The sequence below is a fragment of the Numida meleagris genome, chromosome 5 (genome assembly GCF_002078875.1).
Source record: "Numida meleagris isolate 19003 breed g44 Domestic line chromosome 5, NumMel1.0, whole genome shotgun sequence".
Taxonomy (NCBI): domain Eukaryota; kingdom Metazoa; phylum Chordata; class Aves; order Galliformes; family Numididae; genus Numida; species Numida meleagris.
Window position 1 is genome coordinate 44,918,803 of NC_034413.1, and position 13,696 is coordinate 44,932,498.

At 40.6% G+C, this 13,696-nt stretch overlaps 1 protein-coding gene across 1 annotated transcript in view; it reads left to right on the forward strand.

The window, feature by feature from the left end:
* SPATS2L (spermatogenesis associated serine rich 2 like) overlaps positions 1-13,696 on the forward strand; it is an 80,297-nt gene that overhangs the window by 12,685 nt on the left and 53,916 nt on the right. Inside the window, exon 2 of the mRNA XM_021400540.1 lies at positions 5,636-5,696. The gene's annotated coding sequence lies outside the window, so the exon portion shown is untranslated. The remainder of the gene's footprint in view (positions 1-5,635; positions 5,697-13,696) is intronic.

Genomic DNA, 13,696 nt, shown 5'->3' on the forward strand with positions numbered 1-13,696 from the left:
CATTCAAGGCCAGACTGGACGTGGCTCTGGGCAGCTTGGTCTAGTGGTTGGCGACCCTGCACTTAGCAGGGGGGTTGAGACTCGATGATCTTTGAGGTCCTTTTCAACCCAAGCCATTCTATGATTCTTTGATTCTATGATCCTGACAAAGCACGCAGACAGTGAGAGCTTGTTGTAGCATAGGCGCGTGGGTAGTTTTTCTTTTGTTACCTCTGTCCCACAGAAGAATCTCTGTCAAATGAAAAATACCATCTTTGGGCTGAAAGATGTTACAAATCTGAGATGGCATTGTATTGATAGGCTGCAAAGGAATTGGTTTTTTTGTTTCCTTTTTTTTTTTCTTTTTTAATGCAGTTGTTTCTGGAGAAATCTCATCTTGGGAATTCTTATGTGTAGGTGAGTTTATTAAGTAGTGAAAAGAGAACTTTCTGTAAATCTGCTGGAGTCATCAACTGTTTGCCTAGAGTGAGTTTTAGAAGCTCTCTCTGACTGTTTCTGAGAGTGGGGAATTAATAATAATTGGGGATATCTGTATGTCAGCAAGAGATTGAGGAGAGAAAAAACCCACATCTATGTAAACATTCCCAACTGTGGAAGGATCTGTCAGAAGTATGGCTGCTGTAGGGAGCAGGCAGCAATTCTTGTAGGCAGTAGAAATTCCAAGTGTTGGCTTATGCTAATTGTCCGAGTGAAGGTGCTTTGGCAGTTCCCATAACCCAGTCCTCTAACAATTTTGTGTTTACAGTGAACTTCTGACTGGGAATTTCTAAGAGAGGTTTCACGTGTAGTAAGATACTAGCTGTAGTAACTGTATGATGGTGTTTTTTCTAGTGTCATGCAGCTCACATATTTCTGTGTTCCAGATCCATTCCGGTTCATTTTGGTCAGTAGGAAAATAGTTAGGCCTTTCAGAGGAAAATGTTGACTGCTGTTGAGTTAGTAGGAATAGTGGACTAAAATAATGATGGATCACTGTTAGGAGAATAAAGGTACTTGCAGACTTGTTACATGTGGACTTCTTTTAAAGAACAAGCCATCTGAGGCCCATCTTGGTGCTTTAGTTCACCTCAAAGCTCCCATGGAACCAGGCAGAGTTTCATACAGGAAAAAAGGACAGAATTCTTGATGTTCAAGTCCTCTAAGACTTAAAGATAATAGTGAATACCAGAGCTCATCTGTTTTTAAACCATGCTATCTTGTGCTGGCTGGAACTGAACCCATGCCAGCTGTACCTCTGATTGCACTGCTTGCTTTCTGCTGTGAGAGCCTTCAAGAACAAGACCACACAGCATTTATAGGTTTTCTTCCTTGTTGCAGCTGTTCTTCATTTGCTGTAGTTCCCTTCTGAATTGGATCAATGCTGAATGTGGATCCTATCCTTTACCCTACTGAGGTATTATTATCGTACTTGTGTCACTGGACAGAAATCTGGTGTAGGAGCTGACCCAGTTCTAAAGCTTTTATTTGGTTGTTTCCCAATCCTAAAGTCAACAGATTCTTTTTGCTATAAAATCTTTGGCAAATACCAGATAGAAGATAGTTTTACTCAGGGAACTTGTGTTGTGTTATAATTGTATGTGAGTTTTGTTTTTGTAAGAAATGCAGATTTTAAGCATAGAGATGAATTGTCCTCAGCAGCTGGATCCTGCTGAGTATCTTTAAGACTGCATTCCCTGGCAGGAGTTAGAAACTCCAGCACACAGAATGAAACATCGTGGCAGCCAGTTTGACTTTGAGGGATGTTACTAGATGATGAAGTACTGAGGTGCAAAAAGGCAATCTCACAGTTGTGTTGAAGTGTAGCAGTGGCAGACCAGGAGCACCACTCGTATCAGCTACATCAGAGCTGGCAGTCTGTGCTGGGCATAAGGCTGGGACTAAACGTTTTAAGGTTTGACGAATTATGAAGGATACCAAAGGTTGCTTTCCAGGTGCTAACAATTGAGTGCTGGCAGTTATGGAACTGTGCTTGGCTCACTAGCTCAGGCCAAAATCTAAAACCAAAAAATGTCCAGAAAAACCTAGTGCCAAAATTTTCAACCAAGTCTTGCTTTTTCTGTAACAGCAGACTGTAAATAACCTCTGTACTTGGTCATGTCAGCATGCAGTGGAAGGTTCCCTGCCTTCTGTGGACTCACTCCTTGCACTACATGTTCCTTTGGTGCTGACATTTGTCACTGTGCCGTACTTACCACCTTTTGACCTGCGTGTAGGATATTTACTCAGGAATGGAGGTGTTGAAGGTTGTATTTACTGTTAGGATCCAGAAGGCTCATAGGGCTACGGTGGAATCAGCAGAGTGCAGTGTTCGGTGTTATAGATCTCTTGTGTGTCAGGTGTTTTATGAAACCTCAGGGTGAGGGGTCAGAGCTAGGCATCAGAAGAGATCAGAGAGCTTTTTTTTTTTTTTAATTCAAAAATGGAAAGAAAGCTGATCAAGGATAAAAACTCCTATCCAGAGTGTTATATAGCTCATGGACTGTTTGGATCTGCTCTCTAAATCTGTTAAGGTGCTCATCTCTATGGACCGCTGTTTTGGTCCACATTGTACATTAGTAGTTGGTTCTGGTGTTTATGTGTGTGATGTGTCACCTTCCTACTAGGATTAGGCAGCTGTTAAAGAGATCAGAGTTCAAGGTGGAAGAAATTTAAGTGATTGATTCATTTGTGTATTCTCCAAGGCTGTAGAACTGCAAGGAGCACTGATTGCTGCTACTTTTCTGTTGGCTTATGTTTAGTTTTGATGCTTTTACTCCTCACTGATGTGAGGAACGTGACATCTGAATATCTACTTCTTTTTTCTTTCATGGTTTCTTTTCTGTGGCTTTAAAAAAAAAATAATAAAGAGTTCTGAGAGGGTATTTAATGGCATTTCCTCCATATGCATGGCCTTCATCAGCCATAGATTTGCCACCGAGGGACATGGGACACTATTCCTGAAGTGTCTGTTTTATCCACAAAGTCGAGTCGTTGTTTCCTACTTGAGGGTCTTTTTTTTTTTGTCTGAAAATACAAAATCACTTTAACCTACAATTGCAAAAATTGACCTTTTCCTTTTGTTGAGAAATTATCTTAACATTTGCAGACTTCAAGTTACAGTATTTCAGTTTTATATTATCAAAGAAAATAGGGTTCCTTTTAACTGTTGCACATTTACTCTTAATTTCCTTTCATCTCCCTTGAGTCATTATTTCCTGCATAATGTTTTCTTTAATAATATGTCATGGAACATAGAATGAGGACAAAATGGTGAATCAGAACATAGCAAATTATGGAGAGATGTCCCTTATGAATTCTTTTTTTTTTTTCCCAAGGTATTGCATCTCATTTGGTCAAACTTGATAGATGTAATGTTTGGGAAGAAAGAACCTTTCCAACATCCAATAAAACATTGTGTTTTGTAAATTTTATGTATGCTTTATAGCTGTCTTGGTTACTTGTTTTGCCTTTTTTGTGGTACAGTCGTGCAAAACAAAGACTTTTGGCTTCAATTTTTTGCTTGTGTTCCTTTGTCTTTTAAAATAGTCTTTAAAAATAATGGCCTTCTAAGTACAAGAAGGACAATTCTAACTTAAATAATTTCATACCAGTGACCATGCTTCATACCTGAGGCCACATCAGTAATGGACTTCTATGATTACCTGTCACTCTAGTCATCAATATCTTGTGAAGTTCACGAGGGCAGAAATTGTCAGAAGTCACTGATCAGGGAAGAAAATATATATATATATTTGAAGTTGTAAGCCTCCTCTCATTTGGTTTCCAGATTTTAATTTTCCACTGAAGTTGGAAAGGAGTCTCTCCCACAGCTTGGCTTGAGGGAGAACAAAACTGAGGTTTAGTAGGGAGTGCGCTATGCTGGGGGGGAAAAAAAAAAAACAGAATAGCTAGGATTTCTCAGTACAGTAACGTGCATGGTTTGATCTTTTAAATCCTAAAAATACCACCTGCAGGCTACAGACGTTATTGGAAGGAGATAGAGACCCATGTTTTTGCATAAGAAATACAGTAACTACCAGACCTCTTACTGTCCGTTCTCAATTTAAGTGCTCACTAGACGAAAGGGATGCATGCAGTCTTGTTCTCAGCCCTTTCTTGTGTCTCTTTGAAGGGAATAAAGGCTCAAGTCTCGTCTTTGTTTGCATCAAAGAACAAATTGCTGATAGGGCCCATAGCCTGGGTATTCTGCCAAAAGCATGTGAGTATGCTTCCCTCACCAGGTTTCCTGCCCCTCTGTTTTCAGCGCTCAAATCTGTGCTTGTGTAGATTCGACACCCAGAACTGCTCTTTAACATCGTGACATGTGTGAATACTTGTATTTATTCAGTGAAGCATCACATTTTAAATTGCTCCATTCATCTCTTTTATTTTGAACATAACTGTGACTCAGCAAGCCATGCAGTAATATGTGTTTAGATTGCAGTGAACTTTAGGACCAAAGCTGCCAGAGCCTTTGTTATGGGAGGCTTTGCTGGGTGAAGTGCTTCAGGAAACACCTGGCTGTTCCAGGCACAGAAGCAATTAAGAGTTTTCTATCTTGCTTTAAAATAAAATCTGCGATTCTGATAGGACTTCCTTGCTTTGCTATAATCATTGTGAAAATATGTGGTTTCACATAAACAGTCTGAAATAGTCACATATTTTCTAATGCAGAAGGAAGAACTCAGCTTGCAAAGGGAAACCATTTATACTGGCTTAGGAGAGGCTGATTTCAGTGACTGTGATGTGATAGTTCTGGGGTTAGCTTGAGGCTGCTGAACAGATCTTATTCTCAAGCAAACAGGGACCAGTGTGCCTTAAGTGGCAACTAGGAATAACGTCCTGCACACGTAGTTGAGTTTGCAGACTGCCTTCTCCTTGCTGCAGAAGAGAGGACAAAATGTAGCTATTAATTCTATTCCTTTATTTTTTCCCCACCAATGAAATGAGGAAATCAGTTTCTATTCATCAGCATATGGCCATGGGCACATGGCTGTCTGTGAAACTGTTATGTTCTTAACTTTGAGTGAGAATTACTCTAAAATTTCTATGCTAATCAGCAAGGGCCTTGTCATGTGGGTGAGGTGCTGGTGTCACTCTTCAGGCTACGCTTTGTTTCAGCTCAGTTAGTGCTCTTGAAATAATGATGTTACTTGTTAGAGGATGGTCACACTGAAATTATGCTGGTGCTGTTCAGAGGGATTGAATTAGTGACTGGTGAGTTAATTTATCTGTTGCACCTACAGCCCTCTTGCTTTCCTAGGTAGAACAATTTGTATTATCTAAGGTTTATCTTTATTTACAGCTCAGGTACTTGAATGTAAGGTACTATCCCAGTGTGCTGACTAGATTGAGTTTAAAATATGAGATTGTTCTGTGAAAATAAGCATCCCTCATCCATTTACTGCTTTGGTCAACATGTGTGGATGCTGACAGATGCCCTTACCAGCTTTTACAGGGCTTATCTTCACTGCCATACAAGCTTAGGCAATTGCCTATGACTTGTTATTAGATACATACTTGACCAAACATACAACACTCTTCCTTAAAACAAATATGGTCTAAGAAACCATCTCCTGTAAGGAGAGATCACTAAAGTGAACAAGAAGTCAGTCAGTTGCTAACTTTCTTTTTTATCTTCCACCTGTCTTTGTAGGAGATACAGACCACTGGAGAAGACAGAAAAAAAAGAACAGAAACTGGAGACATTCATGGTGGTAAGATACCTTTCATATTTCTCTTTGCAAATTGTTGTGACTGAGATTACCTAGTCACATGCCAGAAACTCACGTCACACTTTCAGCCTATCCTTTACAGCTGAGTTCATCAGGTTTCTTGAACTGTTGTACTAAAGCTGATCGTAGTGCAATGTGCCACATACCACAGCGATGACAGAAGGAGAAACAAAAAGGAAAAACAAGGGCAAATGCAACAATTGGAAAAACTATACTTTAATTCCTTACTTTGTAGCTTTGATTTCTTACAAAGATATAGATTAGTGGCTCAGTATGCTCACTTTTGCACTGCACGTTTGCATGATGAATAACAAATATGAAGTTTGTTTATTCATAGGCTCTATCAGTTCAGAAACAACAAGCCAGGAACTTCAGGGCTGCTTTCACCATGGGAATGCAAACTATTTGAACATCACAGAAGATGCTTTGGTTCCTATTTTGTTTGTGGAGCCTATCTTTCACCTCTCCAGTTAAATTTATTTCCTTTAGCTTCTTTCTGTGTGTCACTAAATTAATAATCTCTTACTATAATGTCCTACTGCTTCTCACCCTTTCGAAATTGAACTACTGTGAAGACATAGCATGATTTGCAGCTGAAGGGTCTGCTGAATTGGTATTTGGAAATAATTTCTCACTTAATACTGTCCCAGATCACGTTCAGAGGATGGTGGGGAAAAGACAGCTTCATAGATAGAGGGGGAAAAAAAAAAGGGGGGGGGGAGGAGAGGAGAAATTGAGACTCTTCCATTGCCTCAGTTCAGAGGTAGCCTGAACCCAATACATTTGGACACTTGTTTTGAAGAAAATACTTTTGTTTAAAGGTATCAAGTGATTCCTTCTGATACTGTGTTTGAAAGTAATCGGTGTGTCTCTGTTCTGCATATTAAGAAAGCATAAGCTACAGTTCTGAGCCTGACAAGTGGGCTAGTCACCTTGCCCTTCTGTTTATCAAATGTCCTCAAGGTTCTCCAGTTTACTTGCAACCTAGGACATCTGGATTGTGTTCCTTATCAACAACTTCCTGAGAAATCTTCAGCAAGTCACTTAATACCTCATTTTTATATTAGTAAAATGACATAACAGTGCTATTCTTCTGCACTTGAGGATGGATATTGGGAGAATAAATAGATCTTGTACTGAGGTTTGTGGAATGCTCAGATGTTATTGTAATAGGCAGAAGGAGGACTCATTTGCACATGTCCTTAATTGCACATATCATATTTCTGCAGTGCTTCTCCTTTCTTAAGAATTTCTTTTTAACTTTTTTTTTAATGTAGTATCTGCATGACAAAATGCCAAAGCATTTGGTAATGGAAGGCTTAGAGGGAGTGGCTGAATAGATTGTCTTTTAGTTAATCATATAACATGTCAAATGTAGTAGCTCTGAGCAGTGTGACTTCCACAAAGGAAGGAAGATAGATATGGATGCTCAAAGTTGTTCCCACACATGTGCTGATCCCGAGTGCGGCCAAGTATGTGCTGAAATATTGCTTGTCTGACTACTTACTACAACTAAGTGAATCATTGGGTCAGGTCCTGACCAGACCTTGAACTGCCAGAAACAGATGACCTGTCTAGAGAGCAGGATACCTTGGACGCATCTCTCCCCTTGTCAGAAGTGTTACACAACACTGGAATTTCTCAGAAGAGCAAAGCCGGCTTTCAGTGATTTCAATTAGAAGATGATAATTTCTCAGCTGTTCTTGGCCTTTCACATCAGAATAATGGCCTGTGGCTCTGAAAATAGGGAAATTGTTGCTGGCAAGTCACTGGAGGGCCAAGTTAGTGAACCAAATCATGCAGTTGGAGAGGCAGTGGTAAGGAGGTCATTATATCCCTCAGGCTGATAAAGGGCTGGTTTTCTAGCTCTAAGAAACTTCCAGGTCACTATTAAAAGATGGCAGGTGTGTGTAAATGTTCCTTCTAGAAATAAGGCCAACACTTCTAATCAATTCTGAAACTGTTTTCCTGTAGTCTCTTTCTACCTCAATACCCATCAGTAAAACAATTTAGTAATAATACTCTTTATCTATTTACAGCTCAGCTACTTGGATTTAAAGTGCCATATAAATAACAACAGAAATGACGGAATCTTGCAGACACTTAATCCTGGGGGGCAGGTTTTACATTGGAAACTGAGAAGAGTATAGTACAGTAACCTGGCATGAGTTTTCTGTATGACTTGCTGTAGGTTCACCCTGTACAGCAGCTGAGCGCTCACAAAGTGGCTCAGTGACTCTTGCACCCCACACTGGGGGGACAGAGAGAGAAAATGGGAAGAGCAAAAGTGAGAAGATTCATGGCTTGAGTTTAAAATGATATAATAGGTAAAGGAAGGTTGGGGGAGGGAGGGGAAATAACACAAGGAAAGCAAAGGCAATTGGTTCACCGCTTTCCACGTGCGAACTGATGCCCAGCCTGTCTCTGAACAATAGCAACCTTGTAAACAACAACAAACAAGCCTCTACCCCATTTTTTATTGCTGAGCTTGATGATGCATAGCATGAAATTATCCCTTTGACCAGTCTGGGTCAGGTGTTCCAGACCACCTCTTCCAACTTCTTACCTATCCCCGGCCTATTTGCTGTGGGGACAATGTGGATGAGGAGGAAGAGAGAGCCTTGACACTGTGCAGGCACTGCTCAACAAAAGCAAAAACACTGGTGCGTTATCAGCACTATTGCAGCTGCAGATCCAAAGCACGGTACTGTATAGGCTGCTGTTAAGAGCTCTCCATCCCAGCGGGGCTCAGTACACTTACTTTTTAATGGAATGTAGTCCTAAACAATTACCCAAAGAACAAAATCCCGTTGTAAGGTGTCCAGAAAAGAATTTTCTTGATTAAAATTATCTTCTATCTGTGATGTGAAATTTCATGTTAATATCACAAGTACTTCTGAACAGTTCAAAAAGTGTGTGCTTAAGTTCATCTTTCTGTGAAGAATGTTTGAAAACATTTATTTAAATTTCATGAAATTCAGGAGCTTAGGAGCTTTTCTGAACTGATGCTGCATGTTTGAGCTGACTGTTCTGGTGTTCTGCAAGAGCAATTCTGACAGAAGTTTTGGTGTTTGCACTGGGCAAGCGGTCTCAGAAACAGGTAGTTAAGGAATTGCCTGTAGATGCATCTTGGCACTGTCTGTATAAATATGTAATTTTCTGCCTTGAAATAACTCTTCAAGTTTTCTGAGATCATCATTACACCAGACATAAAATGCTTTCAAAATTAACACATTAAGAGTTAGAGTTATGCAATTACCCTAGGAAATGCAAAAGAAAAAATCTGCATAATAGAATCTTAATTCAACTTTGATGGAAAAAATTAAGTGAATCACTTTACTGTCAATGTCCCTGTTCTTCCATGCAACCTGTTATTTTTGATCTCATACACTGTTGTAATGAAAAATAACAAGTAGTTTTTTGATGCAAACAGCTCAAGCAATGCTTCATATCGAAGTCTGACACTGAAAACAGGTTGAGCATTCACAGAATTTTCTGAGGAAATCATAAAGATTAAAGGAGGCTTGAGTTCTTGAAGCTGTTCTTTATTTTTTGGATGCGTGCATTACTGTTTGTACTGAAAGCCCTTTACTCCACTTCTGCTAAAATTAAGATGGACAAGCATTTGTTACAGGTGGTGAAAAGCATCACAAAATCATAGAATTAAAGAATGGCTTAGGTTGGAGAGGATCTTAAAGGTCATGTAATTCCAACCACCCAGCCATGGGCAGGGTTGACAACCACTAGATCAGGCTGCCTTGGTCCCTATCCAGCCTGGCCTTGAATGCCTCCAGCAATGGGGCATCCACAACCTCTCTGAGTAACCTGTTCTAGTGCCTCACCACTCATTGAGAAAGAACTTTTTCCTAATATCTAACCTAAATCTCCCCCCTCTATGTTTAAAGCCATTCCCCCCTTGTCCTATTGCTATCAGACCGTGTAAAAAGTCAGTCCCCCTCCTGCTTGTAATCTGTCTTCAAGTACGGGAAGGCCACAGTGAGGTCTTCCTGGATCTTCTCCAAGCTAAACAAGCCCAAATCCCTCAACTTTCTTCAAAGGAGATGTGCTCCAGGCTATGTCAGAGGCCTTGCACAAGTCCAGGTAGATGATAGCAATTGCCCTTCTTTTTTCCACCAGTGTCATGATTCCGTCATAGAAGGCCACCAGATTGGTCCGGCAGGATCTGCCCTTTGTAAAGCCATGCTGGCTGTCTCGGATCACCTCCATATCTCACATGTGCCTTAACATCTCTTCCAGGTGGATCTGCTCCATGATCTTCGAAGGCACAGATGTGAGGCTCACTGGCCTGTAGTTCCCTGGGTCTTCCTTTTTCCCCTTCCTGAATGTGGAAGTAGTTTCACTTTTTTCAGGCACTGGGGACTAGCATTGGGCAATTGTATGTGACATGTCTGAATGTAAAAATTGAAGGTGGCCATCATAAGTCTCTTAGTGGACTTTTCACTCAGAAGAGAAATACGACATCGTAAGATATGGACGGTGACACAGTAAGCACACAACACACAGTGAATCCTCAGTGTTTCCATAAAAGCTGCTATACAATTGCTCTTGGTTTTTCAGTTGAAGCACTGATTTGAGTGTAAGTTTCCAAGAATGCTTGGGAAAAGTGAACGTATTCATAAAAAAAGCAGCCTGCAGGGAAGACAAGACAGAACTGCCTTTCTCCAGCATGTTCTGAAAATATCCATGCTTGACATGGTAGTTCTTTGGGGAGGGACAGAAGTAGCTTGCATTTTTTGTTCCATCTTTGGAGGACCCGCTCTGAGTAAGATGGAAGAAATGTTTTAAGAATCCTTAGGACAAATACGTTCTCTGAGGGTAGTGAGATGGAGTCTGTGTTCTGCTAGAATTGAGGACCAAGGCTGTGATTTGTGCCCTGTCCAAAAGCAGGGTGTGCATGGGGATAAGCTGGTGAAGGGCTTACTGTATTTCTTCTCTGACAGTGTAGTTCAGACAGTCTAAAAGGAGCCAAAGCATTCCCTGTTTGCTGTGCTCAGATTGTGAACAAGGTGGTTAGACTCTCTGGTCTCAGCGATTGACCAGAACTCCCAAGAAAAATAATGATGGATAAAATTGGAACATCTCCTGGTGTGTCAACATTAGTGGGAGCTCTGCATTTCTGAGGAAGACATCTAGTAGAGCTAGACATCTCTTCCTGTGCAAGCTGCATGGGTCTCATTTTCATTTTTGGAGAGATGAGTCCGAATATTGAGTTACTATAGAGCCAGCACTCTCTAGCCAAGTCCCTGGTTCTGTGGATGCCAGCAGTAGAGCTCTGTTAACCACAGAATCTAATCGAAGCTCACTTCTGTTGCCTACAGGGCCAGCCCTGCTCATTTTGGTGTGGCTAAATCAGTGGTGTTAGTTTGTAGTTCTGACTGCGTGGTTTGTTTACAGTAAGAAGCCAGTCTCAATGACGAGCATGACTGCTTTTTGTAAATGAAGATACCAGCTTTATACAAGGCTTCATGAAAATGTATGTAGTCAGACATTTTAAAACAAAAACTTCAGGAGTCACCTTTGCCATTACTTCAGGGGACCCTGAAGGAATGAAGGAAAGGCATCACTGATACGGGGCCTTACTTGACAATAAGCGCTGTCATCGGCTCTTCCCTGAATGCATAAACCACAGTAACTTCCTGCTTTGATACGACGAACTTCTCTCATCCTAAGTTTTACTGTGATATGGACTCTGGGGAGGGATAACTGGCTCATGGGGAATTCAAATGGCTTTTTTGGAGAAGCTTTGTTCAGCAGATGTTTGAGAAACGTTCCAATTGTGATGAAGTAATACTTTTTTCTAACAAAAGCCCTATTTGATTGGAAAACTCCCAGCCAGCCCAATTTATTGTGTGCCGGTTCTTACTGCTTACAGAATAGTTAAAGCAAGTTGAGAAGCTGAAAATTCAGCTTGCTTAGTGAGTTAAATCTGTGATCTGGCACTGTTTCTTTGACAGTGCCTATGTGCAGTACGTAGAAGCTTGTAAGTGCTATTGTAGCATTGCTAATTAACAGCAGTGGCTACAGAGATATAGCAGATTGGGCATTCTTGTCTGTGTGCTGCTCATCTGAAGTGTACTGGTACACATTTGCTCAAGCAATTTGGGTATGGTACCCATCAGTACGCCGACAGTTCCAACAGGTAGGGCACAGCTAGGAACTGCAAGTAGTAACTTAACCTGATGCTTTTGAACACTGGATCCCACAAAGCAAATATGTTACTTTATCCTATAAAAGTCTCTTAACTATTCCTTTGTAGAAGTTCTGGACAGATGCAAAGTAAAGGTCTGTCTGATGTTATTTGACCAGCAGGTTTGTTGCTGGGCAATTAAGAAGTCTGTACATCTTTTTTTTTTTTTTAAATCCTCTTCTGTGCCTGATTAAATCAGGGCCTCAGTCCATGCATGTCAGGCAGCACTTCATATGATGTTGACCTTCAGAAACAGAAAGGTTCTCTGGCTCACTGATTGCCAGGGGGAGACCGTTTAACGTGCCTTGGCTTCTTTTTGGCGATACTCAGTCTGCATTGACTGACTTTACTTTTACATTAATTTTGATATATCTGTGAACAGTAATACCTGAGTGTCGTTGGTTTCAGCTGGAATGAATAACGGGTTTCTTTTTTTTCTTTCTCTAAAAACAGTGCAGATCAAGATCCAGTAAACACTGTCGTAGCCACTTATGTAGTGTGCAGTAGCAAGTAGATGAAGGGCCTGTTTGAACAATAAGTAATTATAGGTTAGATTATTTAATGCTTTTCTTGTTGTTGTTTCCAAGAATACCTTTTGTTAACATAGGAAATCAAGATTTTCTTTGGGGGTAGGAAAATGAGGGAGGAGAAGCAAGCTGTGTTTAAGTCTAGAAACAGCAAAATACCAGTGGTATTGCTGCCGGTATAGGATGTGAGTGTGGGTACTGAAAATAGGGGAACGCTAGTGTGTCTGTATCTGTTTCCATGTAGTACAGAAATTCATAAGGATTTTTTAGTATTTCTTATACATGTGTACAAATGTGTGTGTACACAATTAAATTTAAAATAGTGTTTAAGAAAAAACTTGTATCTTCTTCAGAGGGCCTGTGTGGTATGAAAATGAAAGGCTGCATTCAATTTCAGGATTCAATCTTGCAAGGTTCAGACAGCTCTGACACATTTAGATCAAAAAGTACTTACCTTCAAGCATATGCATAACTCCAAAAGTTTACATATGCTTTAAACATTCTTTAATCACCCAACACCTAGCTGCATAAGATTTCTTTAGGACTTTCTTGCCTCCCTTTGAGTATCTGGCTTTATCCAAATTCGTCAAAAAATTAGGGAGTACTTTCAGAGTTCTTCCTTTCCCAGAACTCACTGTAATCTTGCTGGCTGTCATCATGTTTCTCTGCACGCTCAGCCAGGGCAGCTCCAGCAACTGTATCCAAAGCACTCTGCCCAGAGCATCTTTCTCTGAGCATGAGCTCTGCTGTGCTGTCCTGCATTTGCTGTGCAAGCAATTGATGAAACTCTACATAAATGCTTGAATTTAAAGGAAGTGCTCCAACGTGTTTGAGCATCAGCCCTGCACATCTAGCAATAGTGAACTGGCTCTTCAGAGACCTCTGAACTGGAGAGAGGAAAGAGCATGAACTTAGAGTACTCAGTAGAAAAAAAGCTGAAAGGTGAGTAGCTCCAGGATTTCCTTTGAACTTAGGATCTATTCAAAGATGACAGCAGTTTACTCTAATGATCACACCATACACAGATTAGCGTGGATGTGGAAGCTTCCTGGCGTTCATATTTGTCCCTCTGTTTGTACTGTTTAGACAAACCATTGTGACTGAGGCTAGGTACTCCACTACATTTGATACTCTGGTGTTAGGATACTCCAGTGTTATCGTTCTAGCAGTTCACATTTGGGCAACCACGGATGCAAATTAGCTTACACTGTCTCTTGGCATGTCATTCTGAGCTGAAATATGAGCTG